General features: G+C 36.0%; 1 protein-coding gene across 1 annotated transcript in view; it reads right to left on the minus strand.

Moving 5' to 3' along the window:
- Nucleotides 1-21,359, minus strand: part of SOX6 (SRY-box transcription factor 6) — a 509,394-nt gene that overhangs the window by 473,536 nt on the left and 14,499 nt on the right. Inside the window, exons 2-3 of the mRNA XM_036260192.1 lie at nucleotides 7,872-7,953; nucleotides 6,353-6,498 (exon numbers count right to left, since the gene is read on the minus strand). The gene's annotated coding sequence lies outside the window, so the exon portion shown is untranslated. The remainder of the gene's footprint in view (nucleotides 1-6,352; nucleotides 6,499-7,871; nucleotides 7,954-21,359) is intronic.

Genomic DNA, 21,359 nt, shown 5'->3' on the forward strand with positions numbered 1-21,359 from the left:
ATATTATGGCATAACTGGGTTTCACTAGGTTGCCCAAGGAACCAAATCACCACCTATAACATGGTTTCTATATGAATATCCATTCTAAATTCCAAACAACAAACTTTCAGAATTTTATCTATTAGTAAGTTGAAAACTGCCTACAACTACATCCCTGTATATACTTCAGATAGTCTTTTTGTGATGTAGATAAAGAAATATTATTAAAAAAAAAAAAACAGGTAACTGACTACTAGCTGTTTTAAGTAAGTCATATGCTTTACAAAAAGGGAAGCATAAATAAAAAAGAAAAGTAAGAATTCAATGTGCAAGTTATAAATTACTTCATTTACTATATATGAAGTCTGGGATTTTCAAATATAGTACTTGAAAGTACACATAAACAAATTATTAGTATGACTCTAATACATCGTTAATATTACAATAAGAGTGATAACTATGCCAATACTATGTATTGTGGGTAATGAAAAAAATAGTTTCTAACACTACATACACTATTTTATTTTCCTAAATATAAGTGATTCAGATGCTGCCTTACAAAATACACAAAGTTGCCCTGGCTGGTTTGGCTGAGCAGTTAGAGCGTCAGCCTGCGGTCCAGAGAGACCTGGGTTCGGTTCCCGCTAAGGGCACGTACCTCGGTTGCAGTTTGTCCCTGGCCCTGGTTGGGCCATGTGGTTGGCAACCACTCGATGTGTCCCTTTCACGTCAATGTTTCTCTCTCTCTCTCCCTCCCAATCTATCTGAACAAAAAATGGAAAAATGTCCTCGGGTGAGGATAAAAAAGAAAAATTACACAAAGTTTTTAAGCTGAGGGCACTAAGAAGTTAACAAAACTACAAGTCAATCCATTCTCATGAAAATTCCAGAGAAATAACTAAATGCACACTTAACCATCTGTATAACCCAACACTTTGTTGTCATATATAAGCAAAGCTATGCGGATCCATAAAATGTCATCTGGGCAGAGCTTTGAGCATCTAACCTCACAATTTCTCATAAAGCCACCAAATGTACTGTACAGATATGATGCCTGAATGATCTAGTAAAAGCCAATTTCTAATGATTAAGAAAAACCAGTTTGCTATAGAAAGGCAAACAATGTTGACAGACAAAGTCTGGATTCAAAGGAAAGATGAATGGACATGAATGATGAAGGGTTTTGTAGGAAATAACACATGACTTTTTCAATAAAAATTAGAATAGAATTTCACTTGTTTAAGGAACTGAGGGTAGAGGAATGGGAGGTATCAGGCCTTCTCCTGAGGTGTAGCATAAAGCATAACTGAATATATCATTATTTTCCCATTTGTAATATAAATAAGATATTGAGACTTGTAGCATAAGGTCAGCAGTGTTTCCTGTAACCAATTGCACGGTGATATTCTCAATCATCTGCTGAGCCTGAAGTCCCACAGCAGCTGAAGACTCTGATGTCCAAGCAGGCCTTCCAAATCGTCCCCAGGGCACATGTGTTAGTGGATACCACATAGCACATGCTCCTCACTCATCCTTCACCCACCCCTCTCTGACATCAGTAATCCCTTTCTTTATCAGTATGCTGTCCTTCAGCCATAGAAATGATGCATTAAAGTCAGAGCCCTGCTAACCATCTCTGTCAGATCAGCTAGATATGGAGCAGTACATGAATCTGGGTATTGTACATTCTGAAGTCACCATTGAAGAAGCATGTTTAAGTAGTATGTCCTTATTTGTGACTGACCAGGCAAAAATGTCAGTGTTTATGCCTTTTGGGTAAAGTTGTGTGTGTGTGTGTGTGCACGTGTGTGTGTGTGTGTGTGTGTGTGTGTATGCAAAAGCACACATGTGAACGTCTGAGAATATAGAGCTGCATGGAACTGAGTTAGCATTTTCCTCTTGAAATACATGATACAGACAAATAGCTACAGTTAAAATATAGTATTTTATGCCCTGGCTGGTTTAGCTCAGCAGTTAGAGCGTCAGCCCAAGGACCAAAGAGTCAAAGGTTCAATTCTGGTCAAGGGCACGTACCTCGGTTTCAGTTCATCCCTGACCGTGTGGGAGGGGGCCAGTCGATTTGTCTCTCTCACATTGATGTTTCTCTCTCTCCGTCCTTCCCACTCTATCTAAAGATAAATGGGAAAATATCCTCGGTTGAGGATTTAAAATAATAATAATAATAATATTTTATAAAATACATCATTGTCTTTGTGTGGAAGGACCTAATAGATCTCTCGCATATCAGTTGGGGAGGGAGCACTGTGTTCTTTCTTTGTACCCAAAACAACAAGTTAGAAAATAAATCTGTTTGGAAAAATAATCTCAGGTTTTGCTGAGGGAAGGAGAGTTAGGGAAATCTGAAAGGTTCCTTATAAAAAAAAAAACTGAGCCCTGGCCGGTTTGGCTCAGCGGTTGGAGCGTTGGCCCGCGGTCCAGAGAGACCCGGGTTCGGTTCCCGCTAGGGGTGCGTACCTTGGTTGCAGTTTGTCCTCGGCCCTGGTTGGGTAGAGCGGAAGGCAGCCACTAGATGTGTCCCTTTCACGTTGATGTTTCTCTTTCTCTCTCTCCCTCCCACTCTATCTGAACAAAAAATGGAAAAGTATCCTCGGGTGAGGATAAAAAAAAAAGAACTGAGAGTGAGCCTTCATATTAGACTCTACGTGTCTCTCTACTAACATTCTATAGGAATGAGAAAAGTATTCTTATCAAGAAAGTTAAGTTCAAATGAAATGTTATTTTTCAAGGATGATTCTAAAGAAGGACACAGTGTTAGAGGTTTTCATCAGGGGTTCTAAAAAAACAATTTATAATTCTTTAAGTGAAATTAGGGTAAATGGCATTTCACTGCGACGTGCTGCTATGGTCTATATAACTTCAACAATACAAATCATCTTTCCTGGGATTTTGTTTTCCCTTAGAAAGGATAACAGGAAGAAAAATTTTTACATAGTCATGAGTCATAGAGTAAAAAATGGACATATAAATAACTGTTAGCTCAGTGTAAAGGATCCCTAAAGAAAGAGAAGCCCAGAATATGTGCAGGTCAAATAAAAATGGAGAATATGGCTATATTTCAGCTCAAACCAATATTCCCTTTTCAGGAATCATCCCCTCTGGCTCACTGTTGACAATCCATAGATAGCAGATGAGTGAGATGAGTTCATGAGTAAGATGAACAGGAATGCTCCACGGCAGGTAAATAAATTTGTTTCCACTGAGATAATTATTCTTACCGTGTGTCACTGCTCTCATGGCATAAACAGGACAGGTGATGACATCCTATAAAATGCGATCTTTATTCCTATACTCTTGACATCAAGATATATAACATTCAGCTCTCATGAATTTTTTTTGCTCTGAAGCTATAAGTGGGTTTTGATATTATTGTTGTTCTTGTTTTTTGCCCTTTTAAAAATTGCTATCATCAACTGTGCAATAATGTTAAGAGACGGAGAGAGGGGGATGGGACTGTCATTATTTTAGGCTACCTGGTCCTCTATAAAGGACTACATATGTTATTATGTGAGATAGCTAGATATAGTTTTATATTACTTGGATTTTTTTAAAGGTTAATATCTGTATTATATAATCCCTGTGCAATACCTGTATTCTCAAATCAATGTCCTCTCCCAAACCTCACATCCTTTCAGACCTAACCTAGGCAAGAAATAAGGAATCACAATCCTTTGTACCAACAAATAATTTTTCTAACTATAATTCATTAGTACCTTATTCCAAAAGCATATGAATACTTACAAGATGGTTAATCCTCATTAAAAACCAAGATTACATGACATAATTACATGTAAATAAGAAAAATGAATTAAACTCTTACCCTTTCCTATGTCGGGCACTAGTTGTGAATCATATATACAATTAGAGTTATATTGCCAAGCTAAAAATATTGGTAAAGATCTAAAAATGACAAACAGTGCCTTTTAAATTAATGTCTTATTAGTTGAGTGAAGTACACTGACAAAGAATAATTTATGCTTATTCAAACTGCACTCGACATCTTCAGGTGTTTCCAAATGAGCTCACAGAAGAGTGATTAAATGCATCTGATAACAAGCCACACATTGCTGAAATTACTTACCGCCTCATTTTATGATTAATTAAACATGTAGATTAAAGTTGCAAAAGAATTTAGATTAATGAGCAAGTTAAGTCTTGCTGATATAAGTGAATTGGGAATTGGATGCTCTGTGGAACTTTATAAACATGCATTTTATAATGAATAAGACAAGGCTACATGCAGAATCGTGGCCACCAGGGCCTTTTGACGATGCAGTCTTTTTTAACATGGTTTGACAGCTTTCAAATAACATTCTTCTATAGGCTTTAAACTTTGTGCTTTGCTGTAAAACACAAGACTACGTAACTCAGGTACCAGGAGTACAATTATTTTCAAGCTCTCCAAGGAAATGACCCCCTGTAGCAGCAGCTGTTCAGAAAAAATTACAAGCTCAATTGTTATTTTAATCAGAGATAGTTTATAGTTAAAAGCAGTTATGCAACTTGTAAAATTATGACACCTCATCAGTACCTTCTCTTAAACACTCCTTTCTCCAAAAGTAAAACCATCCCCAAAAAGTCATAGCTTCCAGAAGATTTTTAGCAAAGCAGGGTGCTCAGTCATTCATAAAATATTCAAAGCCATTTATTAGTGAAGTTTCTGTGCTAGGAAAGGTTATGTTTAAATTTATGACAACTCTTATCTGTTCCAAGAGTGTGTCAAAATATCTGCTGGGGTTTGCTGAGTATCCAATTTTTCTCTTTTAAGATCAGCTTTACTTAATCCACGTAATTTAGACTGTGTCAAAAGCCAAGTTGGACTTCACAATTTTCCAGAGCAAGAGAAATTCAGGTTGTTCACAGAGGTGTAGTACATTCTACTTTGCAAGGAATTCAGAAGTGGAGAGAAATTGAGCCAAAATTACTAAACTAGCTTATGGTTTCCATCTATTCCATTCTTATTACAAAGCTAGTAGCACAATGCCATTTATTAGTGCCATAGCATAATAAAGACACTCCTACAAATTCTCTGAATGGATCTAAAATATATTTCTAATTCTTTTCTACTTATTTTTAGGCATTATACATGATTCATTTCTTAGCTAAGAGTGAGATCTTTAAAGTGTTAAAATTTTTTCCCTTTCAATTTCAATTTTTTAGACTCTAAAGCCTTACCAAAAAAACTATGGAAATTTTTACAAAAGGAGCTGCTTCATGACACAGGTGGCAAATTACCATCATTAACCCCACATATTTATCATGTGGACATAATTGCCCATTTGAAGATTTATGTTAATGAAAATATAATATTGAGACATAAGTCTCTGACTATACTAAAATTCATTAAAAGTTAAAATCATTTTTATAAGCAGCCAAAACAAAATAGTCTCCATTTGATTGGTTTATTTCAGTTTTATTAAGTCAGTGTTTTTCACCGAATAATGTAAACCACATTTTATCACCACAAAAAGTTATTTCAAATTTATAAGTTTTTCCCCCTTAGAGTTCAAGTTGAATGTAATAGTAAAGATTTCTAGGTAAAAATAAGGAACCAAATACTGCAAGGACCAAATAATATACTTTTTGTTTATATGAAAATTTAAATTCTTCATTTATATCCTTCAAAAGAGAAAATCTGACAACAAAGTGGTTGTATATTAGCCTGAAAGAAACTAGGTTAGATAATTAAAAAAAAAAAAAATTCCTTTTCAATTTTAAATGCATTTGGTATGTGCCAGAAGGGCATAGATTATTCAGACAGCTCAACAAGCCACCAAATTTTAAGAATCAGAATCTTTCCACTCCAATCATTGCTATATTATTTCTAGGCCCCACAAATTATGAGTTGTGTCCTGGAATTACTAATAACTTAATAGAAATTGTGTCATTCCTAAGGCATTTTAATACAATAAGATACATTTATTTCCCCATGAAAGTAATTTTTGTAAAATAACTATAAGTCCTAAATACTAAATATACTTAGCTTTTATATGTACTTATTATTATAATTAGCATATTTTAATTTTTTGATAAATACTTTATACAGTTTACCTGTATTAAGTATATAAATTTACTGGTTAAAGTTGAGTTAAATGTTTACCTGAAATACCAAAGTAAGTACTTTGCCCTAAAATTTTGAATAACCGAGCAATTTAAAATATCCCAAATCAGCCATAATATAATATAAAAATTCCTAAACATTATTTTCATTAAATCAAGATGTCAATTTATTGTAACATATTTTCTTTTATTTCACAACACATAGTCATGTGGGCTATGAACCTTGCATTTCTAAAGGGAGATTAATATTTTCTCTATTTCATATATGGGTTGAAAAAAATATTAAAATACTCACCAGAGACTAAAATGAGATGACTAAATTCATTTTCGAATGTGATTGGGCCAAGGTTTGTCAAGGTGAACTACAAATGCGTTAATATCCACAATACTGCCAAATGCTGAATTATTAATATTGTCGGCTTCTCGGTTTCAGTTCATGCCCTATAGAGGAGTTTTGTGAGATCCATCAAAAACTCAGCCTCTCAACACGTTTACAAGCATCCTGGAGGCAACATGTCTTAAACTAAAAATAAAGTGACTCTAACCAAGCAAACTGTCATCCAGGCCAGACAAGATTCATAAATGCAAAGAACTAGTCTATAGCAAAGGGAACAAATGAAGCCAGGTGCCACTCCATGCCAGATGCTTGACAATTCAGCACCCAGCACTTGAGATACCAGGTAGAGAATTAAAGGTGTTTCTTCATTTAGCAGGATCAGCAGCATTATGTATTACACTTATAAATTCTATGTATCAATGGAAGTATTCAAGAACTAAAAACAATGTTGCAAATTGGCTCCAAAATTATTATGGTTTATAACTTTTCATTCTACTTGACTGAAAATTCTTTAGTTCTCTTAACCAAACACAGAGTTAGTTAACTAGAAAAGTCCTGAATTTTCCTTCAGTGAATAAATAAAAGATTTCTCCATCTTCTAGGTTAGTTATGCTAGAACCACTTTTAAAATCTTCATATATCCAAAGTATTTCTGTGAATAGTGTACATTAACAGTGGTCTTTTATAAGTTGTTTAGAGATTTAAAGTATGCTTTTTTTTTAAGTCCAAGGTTTCTAAACTTTACTCTGTACTTTATATTGTATCATTTCTATGACGGGAAATTGAGATCAAAACTGATTTTGTTTGCCTTGGCCAGATGTCTCAGTTGGTTGAAGCATTGTCCCATTCACCAAAAGGTTGCAGGTTTGATTCCTGGTCAGGGCACATACCTAGGCTGTGGGTTCAATCCCAAGTCAGGGCTTATACAGGAGGCAATCAACTGATGTTTTTCTCTGTGTGTGTGTGTGTGTGTGTGTGTGTGTGTGTGTGTGTGTGTGTCTGTTTCTTCCTCTCTAAAAATCAATGAAAAACATATCCTCGGGTAAAGATGAAAAAATTGATTTTGTCCATAAAATACATAACCTACACCTAAAACTAATATATGTCAATTGTATCATAAAGAAATAAATACAAATGGGTTCGAAAATTGGGAAAATTTAAGATTTCTGATACTCATCTGTCCAATCTTTCATTCAATAGCTATGTCCCCTATAAATAGAAGCATTTCTAAAAAATATTTAATTGTGGTAGTAAAATGGTTTCATTTGTATGTCAAGTTTGGCCAATAATCCCCAATAGTTTCAAATATAAGTTAAAACTAGAAAATACAAAGAAACTGGATGTTAAAGTTACCTAGGCCTTAGTATTAGACCACAAAAAAAATGCAGTGCAATCCTCATTTTCCACAGAAATAAGAAATAAGTGGGAACATTAGTTATACTCATAAATTATATAGATATATATTCATATATTATACCTGGGCTCTTATACAAAGTGATGAGAGGTCACAAAGTCCTTCTTGAAGCATTTTCCTTTCCTCATCAGAAGGTATAGAATGTCTAAAAAGAAGAAACTAATAGTTATTGGACCCACTATCTGCCAAATATAAAATAAATGTTCTCTATGCATCAGATAATCTTCCTAACAACCACATTCATTTTATAGCTGAGGAAATTGAGTCTCAAGCTAAGTAATTTGTCCATAGTCACACCAATGGTGGAGAGGAGAGTAAAGCCCTATGAACCCAACTCCAAGGTTAATTTGTTCTTTCTGCTACATTATGCTTATTTATGGACTACATACTATTGTGTTTATGTTATTCTCTATTAGTAAGAATTCCTTTCTGGCTCTTCTCAGTTAATCCGTCCCTACCACTTCTTTCCAAGGTTCATCTACTCCAAAAAGTATGTTGTATTCTCTCAGCACTTTGTTTAAAAGCCTTTATTACAACACTTCAAGTTACAAGGATTCATACAATATACACTTACACAGTGTTACCAATATTACCATCTATATTACAGCAATGTAATCAGAAAATGATTTATTTGACACACTATAATATGTTTCTCCCATTCTCCATTCTATACTCTTCTATCCTCTCTCATTTTCACAGGAACTACTATTATTACTACTATCATTATTATTATTAATTTATATCACCAACCTCAACCAACCACCTTTTGCTCTCATGCTGTTCTCTGAATCCCCAAAATATTGTATCTTTTTCTGCTTTCACTTTGCTCAAATGTTCTCATACTCCTAACCCACCTCTCTTTCCTTTCCAATCAAATGATAAATATTTTATAAAAGGTGTAAGACTCTCTTGATTATTCATTTTTGCAACAAATATCTAAACATTCATTATGTGCTAGAAACTAAGAATAGATAAACAAAATAGAGTTTATTTGTCTAAGAGCTTACAATCTACCACAAAAAGATAAGTAGACCAAAATTTGTAACATAGATTCGTGTCATAATAAAAGTAGGTAAAAGTGATTTGGATACAAAGAATTAAGAGTAATAAGCCATCTGTAAAGGTAATAGTCCAGAAAGGTTTCTTATTGAAGGTGGTATATAACATAAAGTCTCATTAACAGGACACAGCAGAGAAATAATAGTAACCATCTGTTATTGAAAATTTTCTATGTATGAAACACTCAGCATAATGCATGCTTAAAATGTATTATATAATTTATTCACATATGTGGAGACTTCTGCTTCTGATCAAGATGGACAAACAAAGACTGAATGTACCGTTCTGGCTTAAACAACTAAAAAATATGAACAAAATGTATGAAAACAACAGTTCTCAGACATGGAACATCAGGCAATGAACAATATGATTCCTGAGATAGGAAAAGCAAATGAGGTTATCCTTACAGCTTACCGCATAAAGACAGAAATCATACTGATTGTAGTGCACAGAGGCAGAGCTTTATGGTCTCAGTAAGTTAAGAAAATAGAGCTGGGAGTCCAGGGAGGCCAAGGTGGCTATAGTTCATAGGGAAGAAGAGAGACAAGCACATAGACTTCCAAAGATCTTCAGAATCCCTCACAATAATTTAAGCAATTAGTGATCAGCTAGCTCATCTACATAAGGAAACTAACCAAGGTTAGGGAAAGATATCCCAAAGGAGCAGAAAGAACAATCCCAGAACTCACATAAGGCCAGGAATAGTTTATTTTCCCATCATCAAAAGTATAAAACTTCAGACCAGCCAATGTGGCTCAGCAGTTGAGCATCGACTCATGTACCAGAAGGTCGCCGGTTTGATTTCCGGTCAGGGCACTTGCCCAGGTTGTGGGCCCAATCCCCAGTGGGGGGCATGCAGGAGCTGGACATTCAATGTTCTCTCTCATCAATATTTCTCTCTCTCTCTCTCTCTCCCTCTATCTTCCTACCTCTCTAAAAGCAATAAAGAAAAAAAATTTTTAATATAAAACTTCACAACACAAGGGTCATCGGTGAGTACTTAAAACAGTATTACTTTAGTAGTGAAGAAAATAAACCTTACAGTAAAAGCTGTACTAGTTCCAGTTGACAGAGCTTAAAAGCAAGCATTAAAAGGATCAAACTGGGGGAAGGGTGTTGGGGGGAGTGAAGGAATTGAGCAAGAAAAAAAAAAGTAGAACTCATGGACATGGACAACAGTGTGATGATTGTGGGGGAGGAGTGGGGAGGTAGATAAGCGTATAGAGGGGATAAATGGAGATGAAAAAATAAAAATAAAAATTGGTTCCAAGTATCTTAACTGCATACCAGGGGGGAAAAAAAACTACAAAAATATTTATAGAAATACAGAAATATTCAGCACTCAACGAGGTAAAATTCACAATTTTGGGCATCCAATAAAAAACTATCAGTCATGCAAAGAAGCAGAAAAACACAACTCATAATGAGAAGAAAAATCAATCAATTGAAACTGATCCACAAGTGACACAGATATTAGAATGAGTAGACAGGGGTATTAAAACAATTATTATAGTTGCATTCTATTTATTAATGAAACTAAAAGACTGACCATATTATGTATAGATATTGAATATATCATAAAGACTCAAATTTAACTTCGAGAGATAAAAAATACAATGTCTGAGATGAAAACTATATTGAGTGAAATTAAAATCAGATTAGACATGCCAAAACAAAGACAAGTGAACTTCAAGATTTGTCAATAGAAACAATAAAAAATAAAAGTAAAAAAATATAAACAGAACCCATGAACTGTAAGACAACTGCAAGCTATATAATATAGGTATAATTGGATTCCACACAAAAAATAGGAATGAACAAAAAAATATTTGAAGGAATAATGGCTGAAATTTTTCCAGATGTGATAAAACAATTAAACCCAGATACAAGATTTTCAAAAAAAACCCAAGCTCAAAAAATATTAAGAAAACTACATTAAGGCAGAAAATAATCAAATTGCTTACAACTTGTGAAGGAAAAACCATAAAAGCAGACAGAGGAAACGGACACATCAGATTCAGAGGAACATATATAAGAATTACAGGAGACTTGTTTTTTAAAATAATGCAAGCTAAAAGACATGGATCTATCTATACCTTTAAATTACTGAACAAAAAAATTAATCTAAAATTTTATATCTGGCAAAATAAAGATTTTGCAGAAATACAAAAACTAAAGAAAATCTTACCAGATCATCAGCATACATATCCTACAAAAAAATGTTAAAGAGATCCTTCAGGCAGAAGGTAATCTTACCAAGCAGAAATCTGAATCTACACAAAGGAATAATTACACTGAAAATGGTATGTATAGGTAAATATAAGAGTGTTTCCTTCTTCTTAAATCTCTTTAAAATATTACTGACTATTCAAAACAAAAATTATTATTTTTAGGTTTATTACACATGTAGAAATAATGCATATAATCAACAATATCATAAAGGCTAGGAAAGAGAAGGGAAAGGATATTAGATTCTTATACCATATGCAAAGTGGGATAATATTACTTGAAGTAAGACTATCATAAGTTGTATGGTGTTGCTATAAATTATAAACCAAGCACTAAAATGTAATAAAACAAAAAATTGGAGGTAATAACCTAACAAAAGATTTTAGATAAAATCATAAAAATGTTTAATAAATTTAAAACAAAGCAAGAAAAAGGGAATAATGAAAAGATAATACAAATAGAAAACAAAAAGCAGATTCAACCACATCAATAATCACATTAAATGTAAATGCTCTAAACACCCAAATTAAAAGAGAGAGATTGTCATACTGGAATAAAATGCAAGGCTCAGCTGCACGCAGTCTAAAAAAATCCACTTTAAAGATAAAGAAAGTGAAAACATGGAAAATATATTTCATGATACCACTAATAAAAAGAAAATGGCAGTGGCTCTCAGACAGAGTAGATTACAGTGGGAAGACCATTACTAAGAATTAAAGAATTCTTGTATAGCCCTGGCTAGTGGGGCTCAGTTGGTTGAGCTTCATCCCATGCACTAAGAGGTCACCAGTTCAATTCCCAGTCAGGGCACATGCCTGGGTTTCAGGCTCAATCCCCAGTGGTGGGGTGTAGGAGGCAGCTGATCAATGTTTCTCTTTCTCTCCCTCTCCATCCTCTCGCTCTATAAAAATCAATAAAAACACAGTATTCAAAATAAATAAATAAAGGATTCTTGTATAAAGGGGTTAATTCATTAGGAAGACATAATAATCTTACAAATTTATTTACCTAGCTTCAAAATAAAAGAAAGAAAATCTAATAAAATTTCAGTAATTATTAGTTTTTAAAATCTCTCTTTCTCAATTAATGATAGAACAAGTAGACAAAAATCAGTAAGGATGTAAAAGACCTAAACATCACAATCAACCAACTTTACCTAATTTACATTTATAGAACTTGCCAACCAACAAAAGAATTAGGAACTCAATAACGTAAAGATATCTGGAAAAATTCCTGAATATTAGGAAATAGAACAACACTTATAAACAACTCATTGATCAATGAAAAAATAAAAAGGAAAGTTAGAAAGTATTTGAACTGAATAAAAATACCACATATCAAAATTTATGGGATGTAGCAAAGGAATACTTAGAAATAAATTTACAGCATTAATACCTATATTGAAAAATTGTGTCTTACATCAATAATCTCAGATTTTAACGTAAGAAATCAGAAAGATAAAATTAAACCCAAAGTATGCTGAGGAAAAAAAATAAGAATAAAAACTGAAATCAGAAAATAAAAAAACAGTATTAAATTTTGATGTTGTGTATACATTTTCATATCAAAAAAATGAAAGGTGGCATCACTGGATGGCAGCAGGCAGGACCGGAGGGAGGGTGAGTGTGTGAGAGAGTGAGCTAGTGTGTGAGATTGTGAGTGGACGTGAAGGTGAACGATCAAACCCCTGCAGTGCAGAGACACGAAGCAGAAGGTTCCTCTGCTGTGGATGGGAGCAGCCATCTACCACAGTAAGCAGCTCTTCAGGGCGCTTCTCCCTGCACCAAGGGGAGGTCCCACCATTTTGGAAGATCCCAGGTCGTCCCTGGGAGGAGGCAGGGGGAGCGGCTAGGGCCCAGCAACCTGAGCCCACCAGCACATCTGGCACCATCGGACCAGTGGACACTCTGTGTCAACACAGACCAGTGCACAGTAGTGGAGCTCCCAAGGTGCTAGTCACGAAAGCTACAAACAGCCAGGAGCCCAGCACCATCCCCCGCAGTAGCAGTCCTATCAGGGTCCAGATATACCCCCAGCAACAGAGGCTGGGGAGCAGACATCCATCCCCAGGCAACAGAAGCACAGACCAGCAGCTGAGACCCATCCCCAAAAACTACAGCAAAAGCTGAGCAGGAGTTGAGCCTCATAGTGCAGCAGCACTCCCCAGCCGCCAGCGGTGGGACCTGGGTTTCCACAGAAGCCTGGGCAGTCCAGCAGCTCACAAAAGCAGTAGGAAACTGGAGCCCCAGAGGGACTGGTGCAATCCAGCTTCCCGCCTGCGGGACCAGCAGGGTGTGGGGGCACCAGAGAGGTCTCTGCAACCCAGTAGCCCAAAAGAACAGTAGGAAGCCGGAGCCCAAGAGGGACTGGTATGATCCAACTGGCTGCCCACAGGACCTGCAGGGTGTGGGGACACCAGAGAGGCCTGTGCGACCCAGCAGGGACTGTGTGATCTAGTTACCCGCAGATCTGTGGGGTGTTGAAGCACAAGAGAGGCCTGTGTGACCCAGCAGCCCATAACATTGGCATAGAGCCTGGTCTCCAAAGGGACTGTGTGATCCAGTTACCTGCAGAACTTGCAGGGTGCAGGGGCACCAGAGAGGCCTGTGTGACCCAGCTGCATACAAGATAGGTGTAGAGGATGTGAAAATGGAGGCAGAGTGAATGGAAGCTACACAGACGATTTCCCAGGACCAAACGGGAATTACAAATACAATAAAGACAAATCCTCAGAAAAAAACAAGAGAAAAGCAGCAGGACAGGACCATATAACCAGGGACAATAGTAGGATCTGTGGAGGTGCGAGAGGGTGGTGGGCTGGGAGCCCATGGACACCAGCAGTTTTCAATGTCAGCAGTGCCCTTGGGGAATAAAGACCAATCCCACTCCACAGCGCAGAGAGCCTGGACAGAGCGCTGAAATTGCCACAGCCGCTCACCTGGGGCTCCGACAGAGGGAGGGCAGACTGGACTGACACTCTGTGGGGAAACCCAGGATTTGGAGGGCACTCAGAGTTTTTGCTGAGTTGTGGCCACAAAGGACAGTGGCCAGTGTGCCTCTTCCCTGAGCTGTGGGGAAAAGCAGCAACCCCACCACCTCAGAAATTCAGCCTTTCCCTGGTGAGGCAAAGAAATGCAAATTGAGGCTGATTAACAACCAGCATCTATCCTACCCTCTGGAAATCTTCTTATGCAGAACATCAAGGCTAAATTCCAAGGCCCTGAGTAACTGAGACTACTAGCCTCCAGGAAAAAGCTAGAGGATAACTAAACCTTTCCTGGGCTTGCAAATCTACTCAGAAAAGTAAGACTTGACAGTGGTGTTTAACATGGGCCCACCCAGGCTCATCCAAACCCAGTAGAGGGAGCCACAAACAGCAGAACACAAACACCCACAGGGAAAATTTGGCAGGCTCCAAAACCCAGTGAAATAACCAAAATGGTGAAACAAATCCCAAATGAAAGAACAAGCGAACTCAACCGAAGATGAGATCAATAAAATGCAGTTAAGAAAATTATCAGAGGTAGAGTTCAGAGCCATGATCTTGAGGAAGCTCAACAGCATGAGTAAGTACATCAGCACCATGAGTAAAGATATAGAAACATTGAAAACCAACCAAGTGGAAATGAAGAATGACAGAGCAGAAATTAAGAACACGATGGAAGGACTAAACAGCAGAGTAGAGGAAGCAGAGGACCGGATCAGTGAATTAGAAGACAGGGTGGAAAAAAATCAACCAATCAGAAAACCAAAAGAAAAAAACAATTAAAAAACAGGAAGATAGCTTAAGAGAACTGTGGGACAATGAGAAATTTAATAATATTCGCATCATAGGAGTCCCCGAAGAGGAAGAAAATGGGCAAGGGTTAGAGAATATATTTGAAGAAATAGTGACAGAAAACTTTCCTAACTTGGTGAAGGAAGAAAGCATTCAAGTTCAAGAAGCATGGAGAGCCCCAAGTACGAAGAACCCAAACAGGCCCACACCAAGACATACAGTAATTAAAATGCCAAAAATTAAAGACAAAGAGAGAATTCTAAATGCAGCAAGAGATAAACAACAGATTACCTACAAATGAAATGCCATAAGGCTCTCAGCTGACTTCTCAACAGAAACACTACAGGCCAGAAGGGAGTGGCATGAAGTACTGAAGGTCATGAAAAACAAGGATCTGCATCCAAGACTCCTTTATCCAGCAAGGCTATCATTCAAAATAGAATGTCAAATAAAGAGCTTCCCAGACAGAAAAAGGTTAAGCGAATATATTAACACCAAACCAGCACTGCAAGATATGTTAAAAGGACTGCTGTAATTAGTAGAAATAGAAAGGAAAATATAACCACATTAAAAAGAAATGGCCACATAAGTACATATCAATTATCACCTTAAATGTGAATGGTTTGAATGCTCTGATAAAAAGACACAGAGTAGCTGACTGGATAAGAAAGCATGACTCACATATATGTTGTTTACAAGAGACCCACCTCACAACAAAAGACTCACATAGGTTGAAAGTGAAGGGATGGAAAAAATCTTTCAAGCAAATGGAAAGGAAAAAAATAGCTGGGGTAGCAATACTCATATCTGATAAAATAGATTTCAAAATGAAGGCCATAACTAGAGACAAAGAAGGCCACTACATAATATTGAAAGGATCTATCCAACAGGAAGATATAACCTTGGTAAACATATATGCACCCAATATAGGAGTACCACAATATATTAAAAGTCTTCTGGAGGACTTCAAAGGAGAAATCGACAGCAATACAATCATAGCAGGGGACTTCAACATTCCACTGACATCACTGGATAGATCATCTAGACAAAAAATTTAACAAGGAAACAGAGACTCTAAATGAAGCACTGGATCAAATTAATTTAATAAATACCTACAAAGAATTACACCCCCAAACTGCAGAATTTACATTCTTCTCAAGTGCACATGGGACATTCTCAAAGATAGACAACATGTTAGGGCACAAACTAAGTCTCTACGAGTTCAAGAAGACTGAAATCATATCAAGCATCTTCTCAGATCACAATGGCATAAAACTAGAAATCAATTGCAACAAGAACATACAAAGACATTTGAAAACATGGAGGCTAAATAGCATGTTATTAAACAATAAATAGGTTACCATGGAGATCAAGGAAGAAATTAAAAACTTCCTGAAGCCCTGGGCAGTTTGGTTCAGCGGTTGGAGCATTGGCCTGTGGACCACAGAGTCCCGAGTTCGATTCCCGCTAGGGGCACATACCAAACAAAAAAAACTTCCTGGAAACCAATGAAAATGAACACACAACAACACAAAATCTATGGGATGCAGTGAAATCATTTCTGAAATGAAGGTTCATAGTACTACAAGCTCACCTCCAGAAGCAAAAAAAAAAAAAAATTCTAATAGACTATCTAATCTCACAACTTAAAGAACTACAAAGCAAACAAAAAGAAAACCCCAGAGCAAGTAGAAGGAAGGAAATAGTAAAGATCAGAGCAGAAATAAATGACATGGAGACCAAAAAAACAATTCAAAGGATCAATGAAATGAAGAGCTGGTTTCTCGAAAAGATAAACAAGATTGATGGACCCTTAGCTAGACTCACCAAAAAAAACAAAGAGAGAGAACCCAAATACGCAAAATCAGAAATGGAAGAGGAGAAATAATAACTGACACCACAGAAATACAAAGGATTGTTAACAAATATTATGAAGAGTTATACGGCAACAAATTCAACAATCTAAGCAAAATGGACAAATTTCTAGAAACACACAATCTCCCAAAACTAAACCAGGAAGAGACAGAAAACTTAAACAGACCAAAGCAACAAAAGAAATTGAAGATATAATCAACACTCTTCTAGCAAACAAAAGCCCAGGCCCAGACAGCTTCATGGGGGAATTTTACCAAACATTCAAAGAAGAATACCCGTTCTCCTCAAACTATTTCAAAAAATTCAAGAAGGAAGACTTCCAAACTTGTTTTATGAGGCCAGCATAATTCTAATTCCAAAACCAGGAAAAGACACTACAAAGAAAAAAAACTACAGGCCAATATCCCTGATGAACAAAGCTGCCAAAATCCTGAACAAAATATTAGCAAATTGAATCCACCAATATATCAAAAAAATTATTCACCATGACCAAGTGGGATTCATTCCAGGGTTGCAAGGATGGTACAATATTCGCAAATCAATAAATGTGACACACCACATAAACAAAATGAAAGATAAGAATCATATGATCATATTAATAGATGCTGAAAAAGCATTTGACAAAATCCAGCACCCATTTCTGATAAAAACGCTCAGCAATCTGGGAATAGAGGGATCATATCTCGACAAAATAAAGGCTATATATGAAAGACCTACAGCCAACATAATACTCAATGGGCAAAAACTAAAAGCATTTCCCTTAAGAACAGGAGCAAGACAAGGATACCCATTTTGTCATTCTTATTTAACATAGTATTGGAAGTCTTAGCCACAGCAATCACACAGGAAGAAAAAATAAAAGGGATCCAAATTAGAAAGGAGGAAGTGAAACTGTCATTATTTGCAGATGACGTGATATGATATGTACAAAACCCCAAAGACTCCATCAAAAATTTGCTAGACTTACTACATGGATTTGGCAAAGTAACAGGATACAAAATTAACATCAAGAAATTGACAGCGTTCTTATATACCAATGATGAACTCACAGAAAGAGAAACTGAAAAAACAATCCCATTTACCACTGTGGCAAAAAATTAAGATACCTAGGAATAAACTTAACCAAAGAAGTAAAGGACCTATTTGCAGAAAACTACAGGACATTGAAAAAAGAAATAGAGGAAGATATAAAAAAGTGGAAGCACATACCTTGTTCATGGATTGGAAGAATTAACATCATTAAAATGTCCATACTACCTAAAGCAATCTATAGATTCCATGCAATCCCCATCAAAATACCAACTACATATTTCAAAATGACAACTACTTCTAAAGTTCATATGGAACCAAAAAAGACCCCGAATAGCCACAGTAATCTTGAAAATGAAGGACAAAGTAGGTGGGAACACAATACCAGATATCAGGTTATACTACAAAGCCACCGTAATCAAAACAGCCTGGTACTGGCACAAGAACAGGCAGATAGACAAGTGGAACAGAATAGAGAACCCAAAAATGGACCCAAGACATTATGCTCAATTAATATTTGACAAAGGAGGCAAGAGCATACAATGGAGAAAAGACAGCCTCTTTAATAAATGGTATTGGGAAAATTGGACAGCTACATAAAAAAAAAAAAAATGAAACTAGACCATCAACTTACACCATATACAAGAATAAACTCAAAATGGATAAAAGACTTAAATGTGACTCATGAATCCATAAAAATTCTAGAAGAAAATGTAGGCAACAAAATTTCGAACATCATACGCAGCAGAATTTTCACTGATACATCACCTAAGGCAACAGAAACAAAGGAAAAAATGAACACATGGGACTACATCAAACTGAAAAGCTTCTGCACAGCAAAAGAAACAACCATCAAAATGGAAAGGCAACCCACTGTATGGGAGAACATCATTGCCAATGATACATCAGATAAGGGGTTAATTTCCAAAATATATAAAGTACTCATACAACTCAACAAAAGGAAGACAAAGAACCCAATTAAAAAATGGGCAGAGTAGCTGAATAGACACCTCTCCAAACAGGACATACAAATGGCCAAGAGACATATGAAGAAATGCTCAACATCACTAATCATCAGAGAGATGCAAATTAAAACAACAATGAGGTATCACCTCACACCTGTCAGAATGGCCACCATCAACAAATTATCAAACAAGTGTTGGCGAGGGTGTGGAGAAAGGGGTCTCTAGTACACTGCTGGTGGGAATACAGACTGGTGCAGCCACTATGGAAAACAATATGGTGTTATCTCAAAAATTAAAAATTGAACTGCCATTTGACCCAGTGATCTCACTTCTAGGAATATACCCTAAGAAGCCTGAAACACCAGTCCAAAGAATATATGTACCCCCATGTTCATAGCACCACTATTTACAATAGCTAAGATCTGGAAACAGCCCAAGTGTCCATCAGCAGACAAATGGATAAAAAAGCAGTGGTACATATACACAATGGAGTACTATGCAGCTGTAAGAAAGAGAGATCTCTTATCCTTTGAGACAACATGGAGGGGCCTGGAGAGTATTATCTTAAGTGAAACAAGCCAAGCAGAGAAAGATAAATATCACATGATCTCATTTATTTGTGGAATATAATAAACATAACACTCTGAAGAACAGGGTAGTCCCAGAGATGTGGAAGTGGGGTACAGACTGACAATCCCCCGAAGAGGGGGTGGTGAGGGAGAGATAAACCACAGAACTTATATGCATGTATGCATGACAATGGACATGGACAACAAAGCTGGGGACAGGGCGGAAAGGGAGGGAGAGTGGGGAATCAGTGGGGGGAAAAGGAGAAACATCTGTAACAAAAATAAATTAGTTAATTAAAATAAATAAATAAATAAACAAATAATTAAAAATAAAAATTAGTTAATCAATTAATTTAAAAATAACAGCTACAATTTACTGAACATTTATTATGCATCAGACAATGCTACATTTTTTAATCGATTATCTTATTTAATTCTCACACTATATATTGTATATTGGATATTCTATCTTTATTTTAAATATGAGAAAACTAAGGACCATGTATTACATTTAGGTACATGTTCATAAAGACACTAAATTATAGAGCCTGGCCCTGGCCAGTTTGGCTCAGTGGTTGGAGCGTCGGCCCGCGATCCAGAGAAACCCGGGTTCGGTTTCTGCTAAGGGCATGTACCTTGGTTGCAGTTTGTTCCCGGTCCTGGCTGGGTCGTGCAGGTGGCAACCACTCAATGTGTCCCTTTCATGTTTATGTTTCTCTCTCTCTCACTCTCTTCCTCTCTCTCCCGCCCACCTTATCTGAACAAAAAAATGGGGGGAAAAAATAACGGAGCCTGGATTTGAATCTGCATTTGTTAAGAAGAATTTGTTAATGGGTATTACAAAAGTTCCAAGTAGTAAAGTTTTAAACAAGAAAAAAAAGAAAAAAGAAAGATGGCATCACTAAAAATTATATCATCTTTCTATATTAAAAGGATAATAAATAGATATGCCACCAGATTCAACTACGTAGATGAAATGCCTTTAGATAAACTGCAGACTTAGATGAAATAGACAACCTAATTAGCCCTATATCTGTTAAAGAAATTGAATTTTTAGTTAAAAACCTTCCTAGAAAGAAACCTCCAAGCCCAGATGGCTTCATTAGTGATGTCTTTCAAGCATCTGAAAAGAAATAATATCTATTGTTCATAAACTCTTCTAGAAATATGAAGAGTAGGAAATACTTCCCAACTCATTCTATGAGGCTACAGTAATCAAGTAATCAAGATAGTGGCATAAAAAATAGATAAATAGATCAATGAAACAGAATACAGACTCCAGAAATAAACCTATTATTATATGGTTAATTGAGTTGCAACAAAAACACCAAAGCAATTTAATAGGGAAAGGATAATCGTTTTAGCCAATGGTACTAGAACAATTGGATAACTGTAAGCAAAAGTATAAACTTAAACCTTATCTCACCCACTACAAAAAAATAATTCAAAATGAATCACAGACCTAAATTAAAAGATTAAACTATTATTTATTTTGTTTGTTGGCTTATTTTGTTCAGTGGCAGGATAAAGGAGGAGGGTATCAATGGGGGAGAAAAGCAGGGACTTCTGTAATTTTTTCAACAATAAAGATAAAGATAATTTTTTTAAAAAAAAGATTAAACTTCTAAAAGAATGCATAGGATAAAATCTTAGTGACCTTAGGTTTTGTAAAGATTTCTTAAATATGACACTAAAAGTATCAAATAAAAAAGAAAAGCAGTTAATTGGACTTCATCAAGATTTAAAATTTTTGCTCTTCAAAAGATACTTAAAATCAAAAGTTAATCCACAGACTAGTAGTAAATATGTGTAAAACACATCTCTCATGAATAACTTGTATTTAGAATATATAACTATTTCAACTCAATAAAAAAGAAGATAACCCCAATTTTTAAAAACAGCAAAAGATTTAAAAGGCACTTTTACAAAGTTGATAAATGGATGACAAATAAGCACATGAAAAGATGCTCAATCAACATCATCAGTCATTAGGAAAATACAAATTAAAACCACAATGAGATATCACTATAAACACTTGAATGGCTAA

The sequence above is a fragment of the Molossus molossus genome, unplaced genomic scaffold (genome assembly GCF_014108415.1).
Source record: "Molossus molossus isolate mMolMol1 unplaced genomic scaffold, mMolMol1.p scaffold_m16_p_13, whole genome shotgun sequence".
Classification (NCBI taxonomy): domain Eukaryota; kingdom Metazoa; phylum Chordata; class Mammalia; order Chiroptera; family Molossidae; genus Molossus; species Molossus molossus.